The 25,625-nt window shown below is 41.2% G+C and overlaps 1 long non-coding RNA gene across 1 annotated transcript in view; it reads left to right on the top strand.

Moving 5' to 3' along the window:
- Window positions 1-25,625, top strand: part of LOC110259922 — a 365,674-nt gene that overhangs the window by 26,672 nt on the left and 313,377 nt on the right. The window lies entirely within an intron of this gene.

The raw sequence follows: 25,625 nt of genomic DNA, 5'->3' as shown, positions 1-25,625 counted from the left end.
GATGTGCACTTGATGAATATGTACAGGACCCATGAGGCAGGGGACTCCGCCTGATTTTGTTCACTGTCCTCTTCCCAGGACTTAGCACAGTGCCTGGCACATATAAGCACTTGATAAATACTTGTTGAATAATGCAAGAAAGGCCTTGAAACCACCAGACCTATGTTTGATCCTGTTTTTGTCCCTTGGCTTTGTGAACTTTGGAAGTTCACCTAACCTTGGTAATCCTTAAATGTTCTTGTCCTTGGAATGAGAGTATCATTCCTTACAATATTACCATAGGATTTATGTGGAAGTTTCTGGCACATGGTAAGCACCCATTACCTGACTGTTAACAAAAGTCTTTTTTTTGCTGCTGTTTTTTTGTTTTTTTTTTTTTTTTTTTTGCCTCTTCTAGGGCCGCACCCGCAGTATATGGTGGTTCCCAGGCTAGGGGTCTAATCAGAGCTGTAGCTGCCGGCCTTCGCCACAGCCACAGCAACTCGGGATCCGAGCCTCATCTGTGACCTACACCACAGCTCATGGCAACACTGGATCCTTAACCCACTGAGCAAGGCCAGGGATTGAACCCGCAACCTCATGGTTCCTAGTTGAATTCGTTAGCCACTGAGCCACGACAGGAACTCCTAACAAAAGTCTTTTGCTTTGAACAGAGAGGGAAGGAGTGGAGGCTAAGGGACTGAGTCTGTGTAAGTATTTCTTTCTGTAAGCAGGGATTAAGGTAGGAAAGAAGTTGTAGGGAGCATTAACGGGGGAAAAGAGACCCCAGTTACAAGCAGCCCTGGAAACGAGGAGCCAGGGAGGGGAAGGATAGACAAAACAAAGGTCAGGCAGATCTCTCTCTCTCCAGAGTCCAAGAGAACTAATTCAAATGGCACAAAACATCCCCAAATATTTGAGCAGAAGCTATAGCTAGTACGTTTTTAATTACCCTGCCAATAAAGATTCCTAGGCAGAACGGTCTTCGATGCATAGTAATGTTTTGCAATGTTTTTAGTAATTGGGTTAAGATAATTTATTAGAGTACTGACTGGATGTATTTCAATAATTGCTAAGACTGGAATATTAGCCTTTCCTCCCTGAATGCAAATCACTCCCCAGTGGCCAAAACATTGGAGAATATAGTTCTGAATATGCAAATCACTTTGAGACAAATTCTGAAGGCTGACCGCAGCACCTACGTGAATATTTATTTTAAATCACACTTAGAAGCTCCCTGAACTGCGAGTCTTCTGTTGGGAGTCTGTTTTGTTGGTGAGGTCACAGGTGGTGGTGGTGGGTTGACCTACTACTGTTTCTGTTAAAATTAAAGGAAACCTGAGTGCAGAGGGGAGGTGAGGAGGGTCAGCAAGGGCCCGCTGAGGTCACTAGCCACATGAGAAACATAGCTAATGGCTACAACAGATTTTTCCCTCATCTCTCTTTTCCCTACTGAGCTTGTTGGGGAGAAAACAACCTAAATCTCTTTATGAAAAATAATCAGCTGAAGTATTAACAGAGGAATTGAGAGGATGAGAGTCTTGTTGGGGGTGAGGGGGGCGCCTGTTTACAATCAAGATTTAAAGGTAATAAGCTTCCTAAGGTTAATTTGGTTTATCTGGCATGAGCACAGCATCAGGAAAAAGAACTCACTTATAGAAGCTTTGCATTGTTGGGAAATAACAATAGCGGTGGGAGTTGCAACGAATGGACTGTTGACAGTGCCAGACAGGGTCCTAAGCACATTATGTGTATCCAATTCATTTAATCCTCACAGCAGCCCAATGAAAGAAGGTGTTATTATCCCCATGAAGATGTTGAGGCTTGGAGAAATGAAGCCTGTTGGCTAAGGTCTCCCTTTATGTAAGTGGAAGAGCCAGAGTCTGAACGAGGACCTTGGAACCCTGAGCTCCTGTGTTGAACCACCAAGCTATATTATAGCCACCATTTACTTCACAGCCACTGTGTTTTGGGTCCATTACACGCACCGGTACATTTAACTGTGGAAATATTCGTTAGGATGTGTGTCACTGCAATTTGAAAGACGAGGAATAGAGGAGCAGAATCTGTGGATGTCTGATTAGTGATGAGGTTGGTGTTGGTGAGAAGGGTGGTGACAGTTTTTTCTTTTTTTTTTCTTTTTATTAAAGGATAGTTGATTTACAGTGTTATGTCAATTTCTGCTACACAGCATAGTGACCCAGTCGTATGTATACGTTCCTTTTCTCATACTATCTTCCATCATGTTTTATCCTAAGAGGTTGGATATGGTTGCCTGTGCTGTAGGACCTCATCACTTATCCGCTCTAAAGGTAATAGTTTGCGTCTACCAACTCCAAACTCCCCATCTTAATTTCTCCCCACTTCCCCTTGGCAACCACAAGTCTGCTCTCCATGTCTGTGACTCTGTTTCTGTTTTGTATATATATATATATATATATATATATATATATATATTTGTCTTTTTGTCCTTTTAGGGCCATGCCCTTGGCATATGGAGGTTCCCAGGCTAAGGATCTAATCAGAGCTATAGCCTCCAGCCTAAGCCAGAGCCACAGCAACACGGGATCTGAGCTGTCTGTGACCTACACCACAGCTCACAGCAGTGCAGGATCCTTAACCCACTGAGCAAGGCCAGGGATTGAACCTGCAACCTCATGGTTCCTAGTCGGATTTGTTAACCACTGAGCCACGACGGGAACTCCTGTTTCTGTTTTGTAAATGGGTTCATAGGTTCATTTGTGCCATATTTTAGATTCCACATATAGGTGATATTATGTGGTATTTGTCTTTCTCTTTCTGACTTACTTCACTTAATATAAGACTCTCTAATTGCACCTATGTCGCTGCAAACTACATTATTTCATTCTTTTTATGGCTGAGTAGTATTCCATTGTGTGTGTGTGTGTGTGTGTGTTTATCACATCACATCTTTTTAATCCATTCATCTGCCAGTGGACATTTAGGTTGTTTCCATGTCTTGAGGTTGTGAACAGTGCTTCAGTGAACATAGGGGTACATGTATCTTTTTGAATTATAGTTTTGTCACAAAATCACAAATATAGATCAATGGAATAGGATAGAAAGCCCAGAAATAAACCAAGCTGCTATGGTCCACTAATCTATGACAAAGGAGATAAGAACATACAGTGGAGGAAAGATAGACTCTTCAAAGTTTTCCAGCTGGGAAAACCGGACAGCAAAAGAATGAAAAGAATGAAACTAGAACATTCTCTAACATACACAAAAATAAACTCGAAATAGGTTAAAGACCTAAATGTAAAGCCAGATACTGTAAAATTCCTAGAGGAAAACGTAGGCAGAATACTCTTTGACATAAATCACAGAAACATCTTGTTTGATCCACCTCCTAGAATAATGACAATAAAAGCAAAAATAAACCTATGGGTGGTGGTAATTTAAATGGGAATGGGAAAGCACATTGGATGTGAGAGACATAGAAAATTTTAAAAACTGTAGACCTAGAAAAATACCCATAGCCCTTAGCTTCCTCATTCACAAAATGGAGTTGATAATTGTGCCGACTTAACACTGCACTTGACACATAAGTGCTTAAATATAGGGTATTAATATTCCTTGTGGGGGATAATAATTGGAATTTTCTGAATGCTTAAGAAATGTGAAAGTGCAGTAATTGTTCACCACCATTCAGAAAGTCGATTAGCCTACATCTTCAAAAAGTAAATAAACCTTTACAAATATATTCACGACAAAGGAAAAAAACAAACAAAAAAAACCCCTGGCATAATAGTCACTGTGGGCCCACAAGAAAGGAAGGAGAGTCATCATATGCTGGTGTTAATTGCAAAGTAGCCATAATATGACCTTTATTCTTCTACTTTTAGATCTTGTGAGGCTGCCTGGTGATAGATACGTTTATGGGAAACAAGTCAAAAAGAAAAGTAAGCATGGGGTTACTGTGTAGAATCGCTCTTTCCATCACTCCAAGTGTTGACAGTATCTCCTGGTATCCCTACAACTGTGCAAAATAAGGGAAGGGAAAGTATAATACAGGTGAACAAGGAAGCTTAAAGAGGACAGAGGAGTTTCTTATGATCACAGAATGAGGCTCAAACCTAAAGTCTTCTCCATTTGGGCCTCCTGAACTTTCCCCATTGCTCCTAAGAATCCTAATGGAGGGAAGTGGGGCCTAAATTGGGAGCTGGACTTGTTGGAGTGGTCACCATTCTATCACCATCTCCATCGTCCCCACCACACAGGACCCATTGCCAAGGCCGCCACCACCATCCACATCATAGTCAAGGCAGTTTTACATCAGTTGAAAGGCTGTTAATCCCATCATCCTCTCCAAGTGAAGAAGGATCGTCTATGTAAAAAGAAGTGGTTATAGCTTCCCCCAAAGTTTCTTAATAGATAATAAATTATGAAGAGAACATTCTTTGCTATGTAATTAATGGAAATTTACCATTTTTAAGCTTCCTCTGGGAAATTTTCCATGTCAAATGAATTTGTCAATGGAGCCCGAGAGGGAGGATATCACAACTGTTCCAGTGTGTACTTCTTCATTACTCGGCTGCTGGAGGTTAAATTTTTAGTCACGTCTTCGGATGGCTTTGATCTGTCATGACAGTGTTAACTCTATTTGCTCCTTGGTATCAGTCTGGTATTTTAAAACAGTCTTTTGAGATAGTCTTGCTAATTATTTTGCTGGAAGTTTAATTAAATCTTGCCACAGAGGAATAGGCTATCTTGGGGAATGGCTGCTAAAATGTAAGTCAGATTGCTAAGAAAAAGGGAGGCAGAGCAGATCTATATGCCTACAAAGACCATTGCAGAAGATACATTTCAGTTCTAAAGGACATGGGATTTATCAAAGTTCAAATCCCTTAGTTTGAACCATATTCAACTTTTGGTGAGGATTCCAAGCCTGTCTTAATTTTACATTTGGAACTAGATGTATTGTAATCAATCAATTAATGTTTTTATTTACCTCTACACTGGGACTGCAATGTTAAATAGACAAGGTTGCCGTCTACATGGGGTTCATGGTCTTTGTAGGGGAGGAATACAGAGAGAGGTGTTGTGTTTTAAATACAGAAAGTCAGATATCCAAGGTTATTCATTGTGGTGTTGTTGGTAATAGGAAAATTTTGGAAAAAAATTATCCAAAGAATGTAAATTCATTGCATGATGTGGAATGTTCTCCAAGATATGTTTAAGATGAAAAAACAAAGTAACTGAACAGTATAGAAAGGGGATTGGCAAACTTTTTCTTAAAAGGCCAGGTATTAACTAATTTATATTCTGTAATGATTTCTACCCTCATCATGTGAAAGCAGACATAGACAATATACAAAGGGCTGGACATGTGTTTAAATAAATGTTATGCATCCTAAGATTTGAATTAATTTTTTTTCATATGTCTTGAAATATTGCTCCCCCATTTTCCCCAAACCATTAGAAATGTCAAAATCATTCTGGGCTTGCTAGTCATACTAGAAACAGGAGGGAGGATGGATTTGGCCTGCGGGCCATAGTTTGCAGATCCCTGGTGTAGATATAGAGCACATCGTCACTTGTGCATAAACACACTCTCAGAAACCACACACACTTATATCTGCTTACACCAAATATGATAGGTGTCAGTATTTGAACTATCTCTTGAAAAACAAATTAAGAGGATAGAAATTATTTCAAGCTTCTTTTCTGATCACAGTGGCATGAAACTAGAAATCAACCATAGGAAAGAAAAAGAAAAATTGATTACATGGAGCATACTACTAAGAATCCATTGGGTCAATGATGAAATCAAAGAGAAAATTAAAAAATACCTTGAGACAAATGGCAATGAAGACACAACCCTACGAAGTCTATGGAATGCAGCAAAAGTGGTGCTTAGAGGGAAGTTCATGGTGATACAGGCCTTCCTTAAAAAAAAAAAAAAAGAAAGAAAGATATCAAATAAACAACCTAAATTACTATCTAAAAGAATTAGAAAATCTAAGTCAGCAGAAGGAAGGAAATAATAGAGATCAGAGAGGAAACAAATAATATAGGGAATGAAGTACCTCTTGATGATTATTATTCCCTCAGAAGCCAGTTTCTTCCTTCACAGCACCCCTTGGGTTATGAAAGCTAAGCGACAAGGTTATTGTCTCAGAGAAGGGGGAGCCACATGGAATGGAACAGAGAGAAACAAGCTTGAGTCTCAGAGATGACTATACATAATAAATGTCTCAATAAATGGCAAGAAAATAATCTTGAAAGCCAAACTTCATCAAGAGATGAAGATTTTTTTGCCTTTGCTTGCTCTTTCTAAATTCCAAAAAGCTTTTTGCATACCAAGGTGAAAGCCTGGTCAACTTAGACCATAGAGTTTCATGACAATCCATGTGTCTTGTTTGGTGGAGGTGCTGGAGGAAGCCTCTGTGAGCCTGGAAGGAGCCATGGAGCAGGTGGGAAGAAGAAGGACATGTGCATCTTGAATGCCTGCTTTTTGATGGATACACCAAAAGTGGTGTTAGGAAGGTAAATCTGGGGGCTTTTCAGAGCATGGTGGGGTACTTTCCTGATTTCCTGCAGAGTGAATATTTTTATACCCTTGGTCTTTGGAAGCCCCACTTTTAGTTTGGTAGAGAAACAGCCAGAGAGGAAAGTGGATGAGTAGACTTCCTGCAGCCTGTGTCCAAAGGTCCCTACTAGTCCCTGCAGGGGCTATGGAGTTGTTGGGAAAACCTACTGACCATCTGGAGTCAGAGCCAGGAGGGCTCAGAAGACAGGGCTTTGCAACAAGAGGGAGGTAGCCAGAACCAGAAGTGGGTCCCAGTTTGATACCCTAAATGTCCAGAGATCTGCCATCCCTTCTAGAGATACCAGGGACAGACCAGCCCCAGCCATACTGTTGCAGTTGCCAGAAAAGTCCCAAAGGATGTCTGGTGGACCTGAGGCTTCCTTCTTCTACTCCAAGCAAGCATGTTCTTCTGCACCCATGTGATGTCTTGTGGAAGAGAGATGCAGTCTTGATCTAGAGTTTGAACCTGAGATTTGATTGAATATTTATCCAACTCAAGATTGTTTTAAACTTCCTGAGATGAGGATATAAAAATCTGGCATATTTACTGTTTTTTTTTTTTCCACACCAGCTGGTGGAATGAGGCTTTGAGCAACATGAAATCAGGGAGTATAAAGTTTGCTGCATTTTTTTAAAAGACTATTTTTGAAGCAGTTTAAGTTCATAACGAAGTTGAAGGGAAGGTACAGAGGTTTCCCATATTCCTCCTACCCCTACAGTGTATAGCCTCCCCATTATCACATCACTCAGAAACGTGGTACATTTTTTACTAAGGTTGAACCCATCCTGGCATCAAAAATCACCAAAGTCTGTAGTTTGCCTTAGGGTTCACTCTTGGTGTTGTCCATTCTGTGGGTTTGGGCAAAAGTATAATGACATGTATCCATCATTATAGGATTATACAGAGTATTATCACTGCCCAAAAAATCCTCTGTGCTTTGCTTATTCATCTCGCTTCCAACTCTACCCCTGACAACCACAGATCTTTCTGTCATTTCCATAGTTTGCCTTTTCCAGAACATCCTATGTTTGAAAGCACACAGTATGATGCCTTTTCAGATTGACTTCATTCATTTAGTAGTGTGCATTTAAGATTCCACCGTGTATTTTCATGACTTCATAGCTCATTTGTTTTTAGTGCTGAATAATATCCACTGTCTGGATGTACCACAGGTTATTTATTCGTTCACCTACTGAAGGACATCCCGGTTGCTACTAAGTTTTGGCAATCATGAATAAAGCTGCCATAGACATCCATGTGCAGTTTATATGCTGACATAAGTTTTCAACTCCTTTGGGTAAATACCAAGTCGTGAGATGGCTGGATCATATGGTAAGAGTACGATTCGTTTTGTAAGAAACTGCCACGCTGTCTTCCAAAGAGCTGTGCCATTTTGCATTTCCGTGAACAGTGAATTAGAGTTCCCGTTGCTCCACATCCTCACCCACATTTGGTGTTGTCAGTGTTGCAGATTTTGGTCATTCTAGCAGTTATGTAATATTACCCCTTTGTTGCTTTCCTGTGCATTTCCATGATGACATATGATGTGGACCATCTTTTCATATGCTATTTGCTGCCTGTGCATCTTTTTTGGTGAGGTGTCTATATTAAGGTCTTTAACCCATTTTTTAATCAGATTGTTTGCTTTCTTATTGCCAAGTTTTAAGAGTTCTTTGTGTACTTTGGATTACAGTCCTTAATCAGACATGTCTTTTGCAAATATTTTCTCAGTTTGTAGCTTGTCTTCTGATGCTCTTGTCTTTCACAGAGCTGAAGTTTTTAATTTTAATGAAGTCCAGCTTATCAATTTTTTTTCATGAATTGTATGTTGTGTCTGAAAAGGCGTCACCATACCCAAGGACATCTAGGTTTTCTCCTGTTGTCTTCCAGGAGTTTTATGATTTGGGGTTTTACATTTAGATCTATGATCTAGTTTGAGTTAATTTTTGTGAAAGGTGTGAAGTCTGTGTCTAGATTTATTTTCTTGCCTGTCCAGTTTTTCCAGCACCATTTGTTGAAGGGACTGTCATTGTGCCACTGTTTTGTCTTTGCTCTCTTGTCAAAGATCTGTTGACTATATTTGCTCCATTTTTAAAAGACATTTGAGTTGTAGTGGGTGAAGTTTGATTCTCTTGTGCATTATATATATATATATATACACACACACATATATAGTATATACACATATATGTATAGAATATATGTGTGTGTGTATATATATATATATATCCCACATGTCTGGAGGTATAAATAAGAAATATATTTGTCCCTGAGGCATGGATCCTAGGTGTAAGGAAGTGAGAGAGGACGTCCTATTTACTTCTTTTTTTTTTAATTTTGCTTAGAAATGATCACTCTAGTCCAGACAAGAGGTGGTGGAAGTCTTTCACATCATGGTTTGAAGCTTGGACTTGATTGTGTATATGAAGGGTGTGAGCAGAGCAGTGTCTTGGTGAGGCTTGTATAATTAAACAGATTTCCTAATCACTTATCTAGAAAAGAGGTCAGCATGGGTAAGGCTGGAGGCAGAAATGTCTTTCAGGAGCCTGTTGGCATAATCCAGGAGAGAGAAGGAGAGGTTGGGAACTGAGGCAGTAACAGTGGCATTAACACAGAGGAGGGAGATTTGGGAGATAATTAAGAAAAAGCTCAGGTTCACGTAAGACAAAGAAAGCATCAAAGAAACAAGGCATCGTCAGAAATTGTAACATAGATGTGAGTAGAATGAGAAAAGACAAAGTAATCTGGAGGCAGTGCCCATCTCTTTTATAGTCTTGTATGTAGTTTTTAAATCTATCTTTACTGCATCTCTTGAAAATGCTATTAGATGGTTATGTATGTAATGCATACACAAAAAAACATCTGTCAGTCTCTCTTCTTCCCCCTCCTTTCCTCCTCTTTCCTTTATTTCCTCTCTCCCTACCACCCAACTCCCATTGGCAGTTACCCCAGTTCCTCTTTATTCCTTTCAACTTCCCAGTCTTTCTTAACTCCTCTCCTCCTCCGTGTCCCTTAACTTCTAACATCCTGGATCTGTGCCCTTTCAGATACTACGTCGTCCTAACCTTTCTACCTCCTTTCCCTTCAACTTTGCTAAGTGATCATGTGAACAGGCTGAGAGTCAGAATTCCTGGGTCTGCATCCTGGCTCCACAGCTAACTAGTTAAGTGACTTGGACAAGAACCATTAACTCTGTGAATGTCTTCATCCTCCTGTGGGCAAAGGGGGCAAATGATCTTAGTACTCCTTTCATTGGGTTATTGTAAGGATTAAATGAGATGATACTTATGAAAGGTCACTATTGTGCTTGAAATATTATAAACTCAGACTCAGTGGTAGAAATTAGAATAATGATCAATACTGTCCTGATTAACACAAGAAATGCCCAGATTCAATCACTGGCTGCTTGAATAAAAAAAGAAACAGAGAAAAACTTGTAAAACGAAATCAAACAAACAGAAAATAAATCCTCAAGCAGAACAAAACAAAAACCTTCTCATAACATGGAGTAGAGAATGACTTTGAGTACTCAAACATCTTGTGTGTGTATGTGTTTCCTCTTTTAAAATATCATGACTCTCTCCCTGTATTATCTATTGCTGCACAGCAAATAATCCCCAAAATTAGCAGTTATAAACATCACAGTTTCTGTGGGTAAGGAACTCAGAAATGGATTAGCTTGGATCCTGTGCTTCATTCTCTCACAGGATGCCGTCAAGGTGTAGGCTGGAGTCTTAGCATCTCAAGTTCATCTAGGTCAGAATCTGCCCCTGAGCCCACTCAGTGTTTTTCAGTAGAACTCAGTGCTTCATGGGCTGTCAGATGGAGAGTCTCAGTTCCTTGCTGGATGTTGGCCAGAGGCCATCTTCCCTTCTCTGCAGTGCGGCTCCCTCTGCCAAAGCCAGCATGTGAGAAGATCCAGAGAGAATAACAGCAAGATGGAAATCACAGTCTTTTGTAACCTAATAACAAAAGTACACCTATCACTTTTGCTGTATTATATTTGTCAGAAGTAAATCTCCTGGTCTGGCCCACACATAAGGGAAGTTTCCCACCCTAGTCCCCTAATCTTTTCTCCAGTGTCCCATCCCTTAATCCCAGCTGTCTTCTAGGAATACATCCTACTGTACCTGAATCCCATTGCACTTGATCACTAATTGAACATTATTGTCAGATTTCAGGAGCTTCTCTTATCATCATCCTCCCTGGTGCCTAAAGAGAAGCCGTATCCTTCTGTCAGTTTAAATCAAGCCTGCTAGATATCGGGAGAGTGTATGTCCCACAACAGAGAGAGGCAGGGTACTGTGGTGCTATTGATGATTGCACGGAGTTCTGACTTCCTATTCTTAAAAAAAAAGGAGGGAATTGACATCAAGGTGCGTGGTTGAAGGGCCATTGCATATTTTTGGACCATGCTACAGTGAAATTTCCTTCTTCCACAATGACCAGAGATGGGGAAATGAAGGATGCTTGTGGTGAGAGGCATTGATTATGGAGAATGTATATTAACTGCCTATTATCATTACTGGTAATTACCATTGTATTATGAGACTGCTACTGGGAAGAAAAGACGAGCTTGTCTTTTCTCAAATTAGACTCATTTATTCCCCACTGGGTCTGCTGCTTTGGGGCTTTTCCAATGAATCCGACACCAGGAAGGGGAAGTTCCAAGTGGAATTTAGAACTGGAGCTAAAATAGAGACAACCCAGATGTGACTCTCAGTCTTCTGCTCAGACAACAAAGAGCTTAGGTATGGTTTGAAAGAGACAGCTGAGAAGAGAGAGAAACCTAAACAGGCATGCTAATGAGGAAAAAAATCTACTGCTGTTGTTATTAGATTAGTAATCTAGTATTACTAATGAAAAATGCTTTCAGGTACAAGTAGTAGAAAAATTCAAACCAGACTTAAGATTTTTTTCTTCACACATCAGAAATTCTAGTGGCATGTGACACCAAGTGCCATTGGTGTCCTTTCAATGGCTCAATAATGAAAGGCCAGAATTTTGTGACACACGCCCCCCCTCCTGCCTCATGGCCACAGAATAGCTGCTGTGCTCCTAGTATCACATCTACCTTCAAGTCAGGAAAAAAGGAGGCAGGGATGATACCAGCTGCAACTGTTGCTTTTATCAGTAGAACAGAAATATTTCTCAGAATCTGTCCCTTCCCTCTTTACATATTGGCTTACTATCTCATTACTGGGTTTGAACTAAGGTGCAAGAGGATCCAGGAAAGTTGAGTACTTAATTTTTCCCTGCTGTGATTGTGGAAAGTAGCAGGAGAACATGGGTGTTTGATATGGCTCTTGGGTCAGCCAAATAGCAATGCCTGCCACAGATGCTATTCCAAACCATATTATATCATAATGTATTCAAGTCCTGAAACTAATAATAGCTAATGATTCTGGAATAATAATAGTAAGTCAGGATTTGATTCTATGTTTGTCTATTGCCCAGAGCCTGACCTTTTCATCATGATACAACATTCTGCAAACATATACTGAGAGGCTCCTGCATGTCAGGCCCTGTGTTGGGTGCTAGAGACATGAGAATTCTTCTGCTTGAAGTGACATCGAATCACCAGGGGTGAGGAAGGGAAGGCCCTGCTGCAAAGATTAAATGAGGTCACCTGGGTCAGTGCTTAGCACATGCCTATCATGTCATCATTTGCTGGCATAAGCAGTGGCCAATTCTTTTTGCTAATTTTTTTTTAGATTTTATATTTTTAAGCTTTTTACACTTCTATCTTTCTTAAAAAAGCTTTTTCAAAAGATATAACTTACGTATTATAATTTACCTATTTTAGGTACACAGTTTAATAAAGTGTAAATTTATAGAGTTGTGCAACCAGTACCTCAACCCAACTTTAGAATTTATTTTTTTTTATTTTTTTATTTAGGGCCACACTCATGACATATGAAAGTTTCCAATCTACAGGTCAAATTTGAGCTGCAGCTGCTGGCCTACACCACAGTCACAGCAACACAGGATCTGAGCTATGTCTGCAACCGACACCATAGGTCATGGCAATGCAGGATCCTTATCCCACTGAGCGAGGCCAGGGTTTGAACCTGCAGCCTCATGGATACTAGTCAGATTCGTTACTGCTGAGCCATGATGGGAACTCCCTAGAACATTTTTTTTGTCACCTGAAAAGATCCCTTCTGCCCTTTTGTAGTCACTACCATTCCTACCCCCAACTCCAAGTAATCATAATCTTTGTTCTGTCTCATAGATTAACTTCCTGATATCTCATAGGAAATTATACAATGAGTGATCTTCTGCATTTAGTATCTCTCACTTAGCCTAATATTTCTGAGGCTCATCCATGTTGTAGCATATTTCAGTGTCTTTTTTCCTTTTTATTGCTGAATTGTATTCCATTGTGTGGGTATACCACATTTTATCTGTTCACCAGTTGATGGACATTTAGGTGGTTTTCGATTTTTGGCTATTATGAGTAATGCTGCTATGAGCATTTACCTAGAAGTTTTTATGTGGATGTATGTTTTCATTTCTCTTGAGTAGATACTTAGACATATCTTGCTTGGTCCTTTCTATATAGGTTAAATTTATATTTAACATTTTCAGAAACTGCTAAACTGTTTTCTAAAGCAACTGCATTATTATATATTTTGCATATGGCAATATATGGGGTTATATATATATATTCCATTTCTGATTCCTTTTAATTAACAAAGGTGGTTTAGAACAGTGATTAAAAAGCCCAATTCTGGTTTCATAGTACCCTGATTCAGTCTCTGCTCCACTATTTATGACTAGCGTGGCTTTGAATAAGCTATTTCAGCCTCAGTGTTCTGCTTTGTAAAATGGAAATAATAATACCTGCTTTGGAGATGGTGGTTGGGAGGACTCAATCAGATTACTAACCCAGCGTCTATCCTATAGCAATGTTTGTATTAGCTCTTATCACTATGAGTAAATCTTCTGTGTGTTGGTTGGTTGGTTTTGAAAAATAATTTTACCTGTGGTTAAAAAAAAAAAAAGGGAAAAAAAAAACTTGGATTCAGTAAATTAGTACAACTTGCCCACTTCTGGGGGAGTGATTAGGCACAAGCTTCCAGTCTTGAGAACATAAAAGGTATTGGGCTGGTTGGAATCTCTGGAAACAGAGTGTATGACTTCATGTCTCCTCTGTGCTCCAATTCCTCCAATTCTCAAGCCACATTCTTGGGCTTTTTTTATGCATTTTTTGACTATAGGGTTAGGGGGTCCCTGGGTGCTGCATTGTATTTTTCTGTAGCTGTTTTTCCTGGTGCAGTTTTCTGCCCTTTTCCCAGGCTGTACCTAGGGAACCATCTGTCTTTCATAATCTCTGCTCATCTTTGACCCAGGGACGACCCCCTCATCACTCAGGAAGTGCCATCGTACTTGAGTGCCAAAGCCATTTCTGTGCAACATGATAGTTAGAAAGTGATTGTACTGTAGTTCCTGAAACATCAAATGTGTTCTGCAACCAATGAGAAATAGAGCATCACGTGGCTCCAGTCATTTGGAATAACTAATCATGGTCTGTCGTGTGAACTCATTGACACCCACAGCTTTCGATTAAAGCAAACAAGCCAAAAGTGCCAAAAGTCTCAAGAAAATGCAATTTGAAAGTTGTTCAATATTTGTTTTGAATGTCTACCTTATTCTAAATGCCAGCTTGTAATGAGAGCACAATTTCCTCTTTCTGTCTCTCTCCCTTCCCCCTTCCCTCCCTCCTCCCTCTTTCTCTTTCCGATGGAGGTGAGAGGGGCTGTCTTGACATCCTCAGGGAGGTACAACCCGTGATGGTCCAACTTGGCTTCTGCTCAGCCAGAGGCCGCGGCTGGTCTCCATCATGCAGACTGGGTCACCCCAAAGCTAAGTAGGGTTTCCGGCTCTTTACCCCTTTTAAAGAGGGATAAACTGCACGTTGCTGTTTTTGAGAGACTCAGAATTCTACTTTTGGTGTAAACTCAAGAGAGCTGAGTTCAAGGCCCTGAGATGGCCCTGCCCATCCCAAGGGGTAGAGTTGGGGTGGTGGTAACCCGCTGAGGAACCTTTATATGTCCCACCTGTGAGTCTGTAGACAAATGTGTTCCTTCATCCCACAGGGTCGGTCCAGTCATTCTCAATGTGCCTATTTTGTCATCCCTGAGTTCCCATCTACATTTGTAATAAGCTTGCTGGTGACTGATGTAAGGGGTAGTTGCACATCCCTCTGACACACCCTGGCTTGGAGCCTCTCTCCTCACTGTGGTCCACAGACTGGCAATGCCTGCACCTCCTGAGGCCAGATCTGCATTTAGCTATAGCCCTGGTTACTTGTAGGCACTTTATACTTGGAGAGCACATCTCCAAGCAGAGCCAGGGCTGCATCTTTGGCCATACCTGGGAACTTGCTAGAAATGCAAATTCTCAGGCCTAGTGAATCAGAAACTCAGTAGGGTCAGAAGTCTGGATTTTAACAAGCCCTCCAGGGGATTCTGATGTAGACTTAAATCTGGGAACCACTGACTTAGAGGGTTTTTTGTTTGTTTGTTTGTTTGTTTTTAACAAAATGATTTCTCTTCAGGTGTGTCAAGCTAGATCCAACATTTATACCTGTGAATGCACTAACCTGACCTTTAAATTAGTGTATCAAAGAAGCTCATTCACCTCCATCTGCCCCTGAAAGTGTTGGGGCTCCATGAATAGGAGATAAGAATTGAATAGCATTGACGGGCTCTCGCTCAGCAAATTCAACTAGTCTGTGTTTTCCATCAAGGAGAGTATCCAAACAGCAGTTTTCTTAGAGAAATCGCCTTGTTCTGGGATGAAAATAGACAATGTCGGGAAGGAAGACAGTTTCCTCTACCCTTCCAGGTTCTTCTGGCAGGTCTAAGAATTGAATTGACATGAAACATATTAACAAGAGAAAATAAAACAAAAGTTTAATGACACGGATACATGGGAAAGATCCAGGATACTGGCTAACTCATCAAAGTGGCCGAAGCCCTCACCATAAATAACATCTTCAGCTAAAGCAATGAGATCCTGCTGTGTAGCCCTGGAAACTATGTCTGGTCACTTATGATGGAGCATGATAATGTAAGAAAAGAATGTATACATGTATGTGTAACTGGGTCACCTTGCTGTACAGTAGAAAATTGACAGAACACTGTAAACCAGCTATAATGGAAAAAAAATCATTATAAATTGTTAAAAAAATCTTCAGCTAAAGACAAAAGAGGATGTTGAGGTGGCGGTTCGAGACTTCAGAGGAGAGGAAGGTAATTGACATGGACATGGAAAAGCAAATGTTTGGTAAACAAGTGTCTGCTGGGCTGAGCAGAGACAGTGGGATACAGAGAGGAATTTTAGCAGACTTTGCTAGGTGCCTTCCTGTCCACACACCCGGTTCCTACTCTAGTGATCTACAGCAGTAATGCTCCCTTCCCTTCCTGGAACAGGTTCTCTGCCTGCCCTTTTTTTTTTTTTTTTTTTTTTTTTTTTTTTTTTTTTTTTGCTTTTTAGGGCTGCACTTGCAGCATATGGAAGTTCCCAGGCTAGGGTTCTAATCAGAGCCGCAGCTGCCAGCCTACGTCACAGCCATAGCAACATGGGACCCGAGCTGCATCTGTGACTTACACCACAGCTCAAGGCAATGCCAGATCCTCAACCCAATGAGTGGGCCAGGGTTCAAACCTGCATCCTCATGGATACTAGTCAGGTTCATTACCACTGCACTACAATGGAAACTCCCATCTCCTCTCATTTTACAGAAGAAATTAATTTCTGGGGAGATGGCACGACCTATACAAGGTCACAAAGCATGTCTGTGGCAGAGCCAAGACCTCTGTGAATTCTCAGCATGCAGCTCAATGCCCTTCCCCCTCCTTTCTCTCAGAGCGTTTCCAGAACCTTCAGCTGCATTCTGGACCTCCGTTACCCCTTGAATAGTACTTTCCCAAATACTGTTGAGGTCAACGTCTGCTAATCACAGTCTCCTGGAAACACTCATGGTGGGATTAGAAAAGGAATTGAACAAGGCTCCATGGTCCCCACTGGGACTGAAAACATAACATGCAGGGTGGGAAATTAAAACAGGGTCTTTGGGGAGAGAAAAAAGGGAGCAAAGAATGCAGTTTCTCTTATCTTCCGGCACATGTGAACTCTGTCATCGGAGCTTCAGTTTTTGATAAGCTCAGCACTTCTTATCGCTACCTCTGACACATGCATTGATCATTCTTTAAACTGTGCTCCAGGAGGCATTTTCTCCCTCTCTTTGGACGGCCCTCCCCTGGCCTTTTCTTCCCTCCTGCTTTATTGGTTGATGTTGATGTTACATGCAGGGAAGGCTGCTTTCAAAAATACATCTTTTTAATAACTTGTCTTCCAGGAGAGGAGGCAAGGGGTGTGCATCTATGCTTGGGTGGGTTGCTGAGATGTCTAGCATCTCCTTCCAGCACACGGAGCCTCTGACAAAGAAAAATGGGCCTTGCATTTGGTACTCACTTCCGGTCTCATCACTGAGGCTGGATTGCAGATTACAGTGATGAAAAGGTATGGATAAAATGGCTCAGTTGCAACTGGGGCTGAATTCTGCAAACACTTTAAAGCAACCCTGATGAGCCACAGATATGCCAGTATCATGGTTTTGTTTTCTGTTATTTTCTCAAGAAATTAAAAATCCTAGTCAAACATCTTATCATTAGTCAGGGTAGTGATTTTAAAATATCTGATTACTCCCCAGCTTGTGTGACCAATTCTGAAAGTAGCATAGTAAGGCACACATACAATTCATTTTATGCACCTTAGGGATGGGAGTGTTTGGCGCTTAGTCTAATTGATCAGGTGGAATGGGAGGGCTTCAAGAGCTAATTACCTTCCACATCGGAAACCCTTTATTGCTTAGATGACCTTTTTGGAAAACCAGGGACAACTAATGGCCATTCTCAGATTTTTGCTGGAAGACTACTGTGGCCAGAAACAGGAGGAACAGGAAAAATGGCTTTGGATAGAAGCATTAATGATTTCATTTGTTGTTTCTGTCTTTTTATGTGGTTACTGCTTAATATCCACAGATCATTTTATGTTTACCAAGTCACTCTACATTTTCTAATTAGAGATTTTAAACATCCCTGAGATCTTGGGGGTGTTGTTATGAATGCCTCCAATTTACAGATGAAAACCTCAGGGAGACCATGTGACTTGTCTAAAATTACACAGGTGGCAATTGGCTGAGTTGTAAATTCAACTCAGATTTTCTGAATTATTTTGTTGAAAATCCCACCATCTTTTTTTTTCTCTATGGGTGGTTATCAACTTAACTTTTTCAGATGGCCTTTTTTTATGAAGAAGTCATTGGAATGGGCTCAGTGATGAAACAGATATAAAGGAAAATAGTCAGGTATTCCTCAAAAAAAGCCTACGTAGCATCATAGATGGCTGTGCAGGTTGCTTACTGCACAGTGGTAACATTGAGTCCAGCCCATGGTCTGTTTGTCCAGCCTTGAGTGCTAGAGTGAGGCACATCCACCCAGAGGGGGCACAACTCTGCTCTAATTCACATAGGCATGGCACACCTGTTAAGTGGGTGCATCTGCAAGGAGGAGGTGGCTATTTTCTAATTTGCACAAAGATGCCCTCTGAGCTCTTAGTGACCTTGGTCAATATTAAATCCTGAGGCTACAGCCTGAAATGCTCAGAGTTCTATTTAGTGATTGAAACCGAGGTTATATTTATCAACCTTTGTAGAGTTAGAGGAGACTTGCTCCTCTCTAAAAATGGATTTAGGCTGAATGATGCTTAAAACTTATTATTTGCTTGTGGGGAATGTGTATTTCTTTTCCTAGAAGTTTGTTTTTAAGTGATCAGGGCAGCAGAATCCTTCCAGGAGGCAGTAAGGTCAGACCTGATCTCTTTACCTCAAGCTTGAGAAAGGACTTCGAACATGAGCTAGACTGGCCTTGGTACAGCCCTTCCAGGATAGTGAGTACCCGCAGACTTTAAGAAGTGTGCTAGAAATGTTTTGAATGCCTGGTTTGGACCTTGGAGAATGGAGCCCCATGTGGTTGTCATGGGGTTTCTTTTGAAAGAAGGGTCTGTTCCATGGTCAACATCCTAGGAGGGGAATTGAGAAGCCCTCAGGCTGGGAAGGGAACTCTTGTGTCTGATGCTGGGGAGAGGAAGGACCTACATGTGTAGAGTTTCCACTGGAGAGGCAGTGATTCTAGTGGCAGCAATGAGTTCCTCTCTGTGAAAAATTTTGTAAAGTCCCCAACAATTTGGTAAAGATTTGTTAAATTTCATGACCTAGTCTTGGTTCTGCTTAGAGGGTGGCATAGAGGGTCTTCTATCCAAGGTTGGAGAATAGAGTTGGTACAGAGGTGACTGAATAAATCTGATTAAATGCATCCCTCTAAAATTTATTCCCAAAGCTCTTCGACCCTTTACAGAGGGAATGACTGAGGGATCCTCTTGCCAAAATGTTCACTTTAATGTTGACATAATAGAGAGACATCATGCTGTGATGTTGGAGACAAGTTGGTCTGGCTTCAAACACCAGTTCTGTAACTTACAGGCAAGTGATTAACTTTCTGAGCCTCAATTCCCTCCCCTGAAACATGACCACATTAATCCTCACCTCAGAGGTGTGGGCTGAGGTTATCTTTGAGAAAGGAGCCTAGTGTCAGGCACACAGAGGTGCTCAAAAAAAATACTAGCTCTCTTCTTATAAGAGAAAGGAGGTCTTGGGAGTTGCTGTTGTGGCACAGCAGAAACTTGACTAGAAAGCCATTGTGGTGCAGCAGAAATCCGCATCCTCTTGGATACCCAGCTAGTGTCCATGAGGATGTGGGTTCAGTCCCTGGCCTTGCTCAGTGGGCTAAGGATCCGGTGTTGCCATGAGCTGTGGTGTAGTTTGCAGATGGGGCTCCAATCCCATCTTGCTATGGTTGTGTCATAGGCCAGCAGCTATAGCTCTGATTTGACCTCTAGCCTGGGAACTTCCATATTCTGTGGGTGTGGCCCTAAAACCCAAAAAACAAACAAACAAATAAGAAAAAGGACAGGGAGGGCTTTTAAAATAAAAAGGAAAGACACCCAGTGTTCCTTCAGCCACACCAAAGAGGCATAATGCTGACTCCACCTAGACCAGGGATTGGCAAGATTTTCCTGTAAAGAATCAGAGCTTAAATATTTCCCTTTTTTCAGGACATTTAGTCTCTGTTGCACCCACTCAGTTCTGCCATTGTAGCGTGAAAAAACCCCCAGACAATGCACAGGCAAGTGGGTGTAGCTATGTCCCAATAAAACTTTATTGACAGAGACAAGTGGTACGCTGGATTTGGTTCTCAGCGTATAGTTTGCCCTGGCAGTGTTCATTTCAAAAACTTCTGTTTTGATTCATTAGTTTTGTCTACTCTCTCATTCTCCTTTTGATGAGTCATTTATTTTCTCTGCCCATTTTCTCTCTATGGGACCATGCACACCTCAGTTCATAAACAAGGATGTCAAGGAGACCCTTAATTTTCAAATAAACAGAGAGGGTAAATGTCTAAGCCCAGACACACAGCAGAGGGGATACAGAGCTGGCCTAGAACACCCTTCCCCCAGCCCTTCCCCTCCAGCATCCATCTCTTTGTTTAACTCACTGACCCACTCTGCTTTCTTGGAAATCAACTGGATTTGAAATGGCACCTTTAGCATATTTTTAAATCTTTTGCCCTACTTTTCCACATTCATCCATGGATGGTAGAAAGTTTTCAAATTAAGTGTCACTGCTCAAAGTCAAAAATTAATTAATTAGTCAGTGGCCAGACATGTGCAGTGCCCAGAATGCTTATCAGTCAGCCTCAAAAGCTTTGCTAATTAGAAAGAAGTCAGGGTGGAACCAGGCACATCAAAGAGCCCCATCCCTCTCTCTTAGAACTTCTACCACATTGGTCCTGGAATTCTAATCAATTCCACCATTTTAATAAGTTCTATGGGCCAGGTCTTATTTTGTTGAGTGTACAGTTTTCAAATAGGGATTCATCACAGGTGTTTCCAGTTTGCAAAAGGACTTCAGTGCATCCTTCTAACACCATCCCAAAGGTAGGTACCATGTGCAAATTGCTCCACTTTCCCAAGTGTGATGAAAAACTTTGTATCTTAAAGTTTCCTCCTCTTTACTATAAAAGCATTTGCTCGACAACTTCATTTGAACAGGTATAGGACAGTGCATATAGCTTGACAGGCATTTTTTTTAGCTTAATAACATTTTATTTCATTAATCAGTGACAGCACTTTTAAAAACAAATTCATTGAAGCATAATTTGCATACCATAAAATTTACCTATATTAAGTCCACAATTTAATGATTTTTTAGCAAATTTACTGAGTTGTGCAACCATCACTACAATCCAATTTTAGAACCTTTTTCATCACTTCGGTAAAAACCCTCTTGCCCATTTACAGTTAATTCCTAATCCTAACCCCAAATCCTCGCAACCACTAAATCTACTGTTTGTATATATTTACCTTGCTGTGTCACTTCCTATAAATGGAATTCTACAATATGTGGTCTTTTATGTTTGGTTTCTTCCACTGAGTATAATGTGTTTGAGTTTCATCCATGTCGTGGCATAATCAGCATTTCATTTTTTTTAAATTGCCGGATGATAATTCATTGTATAGCTCTACAACATTTTATGTAGCCACTCATCTGTTGATGAATTTTTGGTTTGTTTCCAGGTTTTGGCTATTATAAATAATACTACTCTGAACATTCGCATGTGGCCATATATTTTCTAAAGGTGAAATTGTTGGGTTATATGGTAAATTTGAACTTTGAAAGAAACTGTAAGGTTTTTTTTTTTTTTCCCCAAAGCAGCTGTACCATTTTACATTCCCATCAGAAAAGTGAGGGTTCCTATTGCTCCAAGTTCTCACCAATGCTTATTATTGTCCTCTTTTTTTAAATCATAGTCATCCTGGTGGGTGTGAAGTGGTATCTTACAGTGGTTTTAGTTTTCATTTCCTTAATGACTTGATAGCTACTTAATTGAATAGAATGATTTATAACAGTATCTCCCATTGTGTTATTTGGAAGAACACCAAGGCTATGAGATCCCTCACAAGTGAAGGGGTTTAGGAAATACTACAAATTATTTCTGCTTCTATTCATAGTTTATACCTGCAAAGGATCTTTGCAGATGTATTGAGACCTCTGGCAAGTTCTGTAATGGAGAAACCTGTTCGAGTTTATGTAACTCAGCACTTCCTAGATTTATTTGAAAATATACATTTTGTAACCATGATAGAAATAAATTTTGGGAAGTGCTGATGTCTGCCATTTCTCAGACTCTGCCTCATTGGAGGGAGTCTGTCTCATTGGAATGACCAGTGTCTCCCATACAGGATTGTCCTGTAGGAAGCTGATAGACTCAGAGAAGAGACCAGGAATCCCTTTATTTTCCTGGAGTTCTATTTCATTTACCCACGTTCCTCCTCCACCAGGGTTAGACTTCTGCAAAATGTGAACTTAGAGGGCGAGAGTGGGAAGATCTGACTTGTGTAATAAAATGGAAGGCTCTCTCTAGGACTTGGCCTGTTTTGGTAAAGGAGTGAGGTGAGCTGGATGATGAAAGGAAGGTATGTTACAGCTTTCACTGGGCTCATTAGTATCAAGGAATGTTTTACCTGGAACCTGTGAATGTGACCTTCTTTGGAAAAAGGGTCTTTGCAGATGTAATCAAGTTAAAGATCTTGAGATGGGAACATCTTGGATGAAGATGGCCCCTAAATCCAATGACATGTGTCCTTTTAAAAGAAAGAAGAGGAAAGGACACAGAAAGAAGACAGAAGCAAAGACTGAGGCAGTTATGCTGTTACAAGCCAAGGAATGCCCAGACCCACCATAAACTGGAAGATGCCAGGAAGGAATGATCCTTAGCATCTTTGGAAGAAGGAGTGTGGCCCTGTGGACATCTGGATTTTGGACCTCTGTCCTCAGAACTGTGTGAAAGAATGTAATTCTGTTGTTTCAAGCCTCTAAGCTGTGGTCATATGTTATGATGGCCCTAGGAAACTAACACAGGTCTGATGCACAAGGAGCTTTATAACAAGAAGACATTTGGTGGAATGGCGGAATTCAAGTCCTTCCTTCCTTGCAGCCCACAATGGGTACTGAACCAGGATGAAGAAGAAGATAACATTGGACAGATCTGAGAGCTCATAGGTCAGAGTGCAACTTAATTATCCTGAAGGGAAAAAAAAAATGAGGAAGAGGCATAAAGGGAAGGGGTGGGGGGTGGGGCAAAGAGAAGAAATGGGAAGGAAGAAGAGATAGGATAAAACCAGCCAACCTCTCCTTAGGACCCAAGAGTAAATCTAGTGCAGTTTGAAGGTTCTTAGTCATATAAACTGAAAAGCAGATGGTCCCAGAACTGATGCCCAGTGGAGAAGGTGGCACATATGAGAAGAAGCCTGGGACAAGCACAGCCTGGGACTGCCTTGGCTGCTTTTCAAAACCTTACTGACTGCTTGTCTTTTCAGAGGCAGAGGAGGTGGCAGTGGCATTGGGGGTTGTGGATGGGGTAAGAGAGGGGATGGGATGGGATGAAGGGTGGTCGTTTTGTCCCAATAGTAAAGCTTCCATGCTCTGTTCTGATAGATTCTTGTTCATGGCTCTAATAGCTGCTTAGGTTGCACCTCCAAATGGCTAATGATGACAGTATCCATATTTATCACAGCTCCGGCCACATTATATGCTTTATACACAAACCACATTTTCCCCCCACCATAACCCTATGAGGTGGGTATTATTAGCGTCCCTTTTCTTTAAAGATGAGAAAACCGAGGCTCAGAGAGATTAATTGGCTTGCCCATGGCCAGTAACTAATACATAAGGGAGGGAGGCAGGACTCCAGTCTCACCCCAGTGTCAAGGTTTCAACTACTCTAGGCTATGAGACTAAAAACCCCTGGGTCCAATGGAAGGAAGGAGGCTGGGTCCACTCTAGCTCCAGAATTTCTAGCTCCAGAATTTCTCCCTCCAGACTAGAAGAAAGTCCGTGACAATAGGGAATTGTCACAGTTATCTTACCGCAAAATTTTGGTGCTTTGATGTATATGTAGGCCTAGATGATGTTTTTTGGTGTAATTATGATTGAGAAGCTCTGAGTTGGGTAGAACGTTCAGACAGTCCTGAAATCCAGTCCTGGCTCCAATGAAGACCGAGTGGCCATTGGAAAAATCACTGAGGCTCTCTGAGCCTTGGCTTTCCTATTCATGAAATGGAAGATTTGCCAAGATGTTGTGACTTAAACAACTATATCCATCTCTCTATCTAAGTATTTAGCAAAGAGCTAAACACCTTGGATCTGCTTGGTACACTGTAGACACTGAAGAAATAAAAGATTTTTTTTTTATTTTTTTATTTTTTAGGGCCACACCTGCAGCATATGGAAGCTCCCAGGCTAGGGGTCAAATCAGAGCTGCAGCCACTGGCCTACACCACAGCTATAGCAACGTGGGATCCCAGCCACACCCGTGATCCATAACACAACCCACCGCAATGCAGGATCCCCAACCCACTGACTGAGGTCAGGGATTGAACCCACATCTTCATGGACACTAGCCGGGCTTGTCACCACTGAGCCACAATGGGAACTCCCGAGAAATGATAGGTCCTAATATTACCCTTATTTTCATTTTTATTATAGCTTCAGCAAGCTGATGGGGTGAATATTTGTCCCTCTGAAATCACTGATCCAAACAAATGCCCCACATATTTAAGGGGTAAATTAAGTGTATTTTGAGGCTTGTTAGTTTAAAACATTAGTACTGGGTTTTTAATCTGGTTGAGCAAATTGAAAATGGAGTAAACATTTGCAGCCACATGAATACAATAAACAGCCCTGCCATGCCGCAAAGTAGGCAAATTTTATTGATGACTTGGTGAAGAAATTACCCATTACAGTGGCTTCCTTCTCTCTCAGGTTGGAAGCCACCCTGGCTCCAGGAGGCACTACCCTGTACTCACCAGCTTCCATTTCAGGGCTGGAGAGATGATGATGGGATGGGGGAATGGGGGTAGGTCAGATACTCTGGCAGGTGTGGCAGGAATCAAGCTGTAAATAACTCAGTAAATGTTAGAGAATGGGACGGGTGGCATTTGAAATAATAAGCGAGCCCTCTCTGAACAGTCACTCCTCCTAACCTTTTGGAAAATTACACTGACCTGCATCTTAGCAAAGAGTATTTATCAAAAGGAGAGCTGGCTGTCCTTGCAGAACCCACGGTGAGAAGGTATTTACATCAGGAGGTTGGAAGGGCTTGGGGACCTTGGGGTGAGCCCTCATGCTCTTGGAATTGCTTCCTGTTCAGACTTATATTTTGAGGAAGGCCTAGAGTGGAGAGAGCAAACTCAGACATCTTTTTTTATATTAGTGGGATTGTCGTAAATAAAAAGAACCTTGGTCAACAGGAAGGGGGATGTTCCCTCTAACTTGGTGGCAGCTACTCAGCTCTAGCCACTTGTAGCTACATGGGACTATAGACCCCATGTTGCACAACCTTCTGTTTCTTCGAGGCCACCCTCCCCCCACGAAAAGCTAGTCTTAGAATGTGCATGCCTCCATTTAAAACTTTTGGAAATTATTTAAAAAAAAATTTGCTAGCCAATGATGTGTCAAATTAAATATGTCCCTTGCTACCTGGTAGGAATCAGTTCATGATCTTGGAAGTAGCAAACTCAAGTGAATGCAAACTAGAAGGTGCTTTGTGGGCATATCAGAGTAATAATGTTTTTTAAACTTCAGTTAGGGACCCATTAGGATATCATGGCCTTAATTTAGTGAGGCACTTTTTAATTTTAAATAAAATAGAAAATGTCAGAATGTATCACATGCTATGTTGATGGTTAGTTTCATGTGTCAACTTGACTGGGCTAAGGGCTGGCTCAGATAGCTGGTATACATTATTTCTGAGTGTATCTGTGAGGATGTCTCTGGAAAAGAGGTTAGCATCCAAATCAGTGGGCAGAGTAATGAAGATTTCCCTCACCAAGGTGACAGACCATCCTCCCATCCCTTGTGGGCCCGGATAGAACACAAAGGCAGAGGAAGGGTAGATTGTT

The sequence above is a fragment of the Sus scrofa genome, chromosome 3 (assembly GCF_000003025.6).
Source record: "Sus scrofa isolate TJ Tabasco breed Duroc chromosome 3, Sscrofa11.1, whole genome shotgun sequence".
Classification (NCBI taxonomy): Eukaryota; Metazoa; Chordata; class Mammalia; order Artiodactyla; family Suidae; genus Sus; species Sus scrofa.
This window is presented reverse-complemented; position numbering and strand designations above follow the sequence as displayed.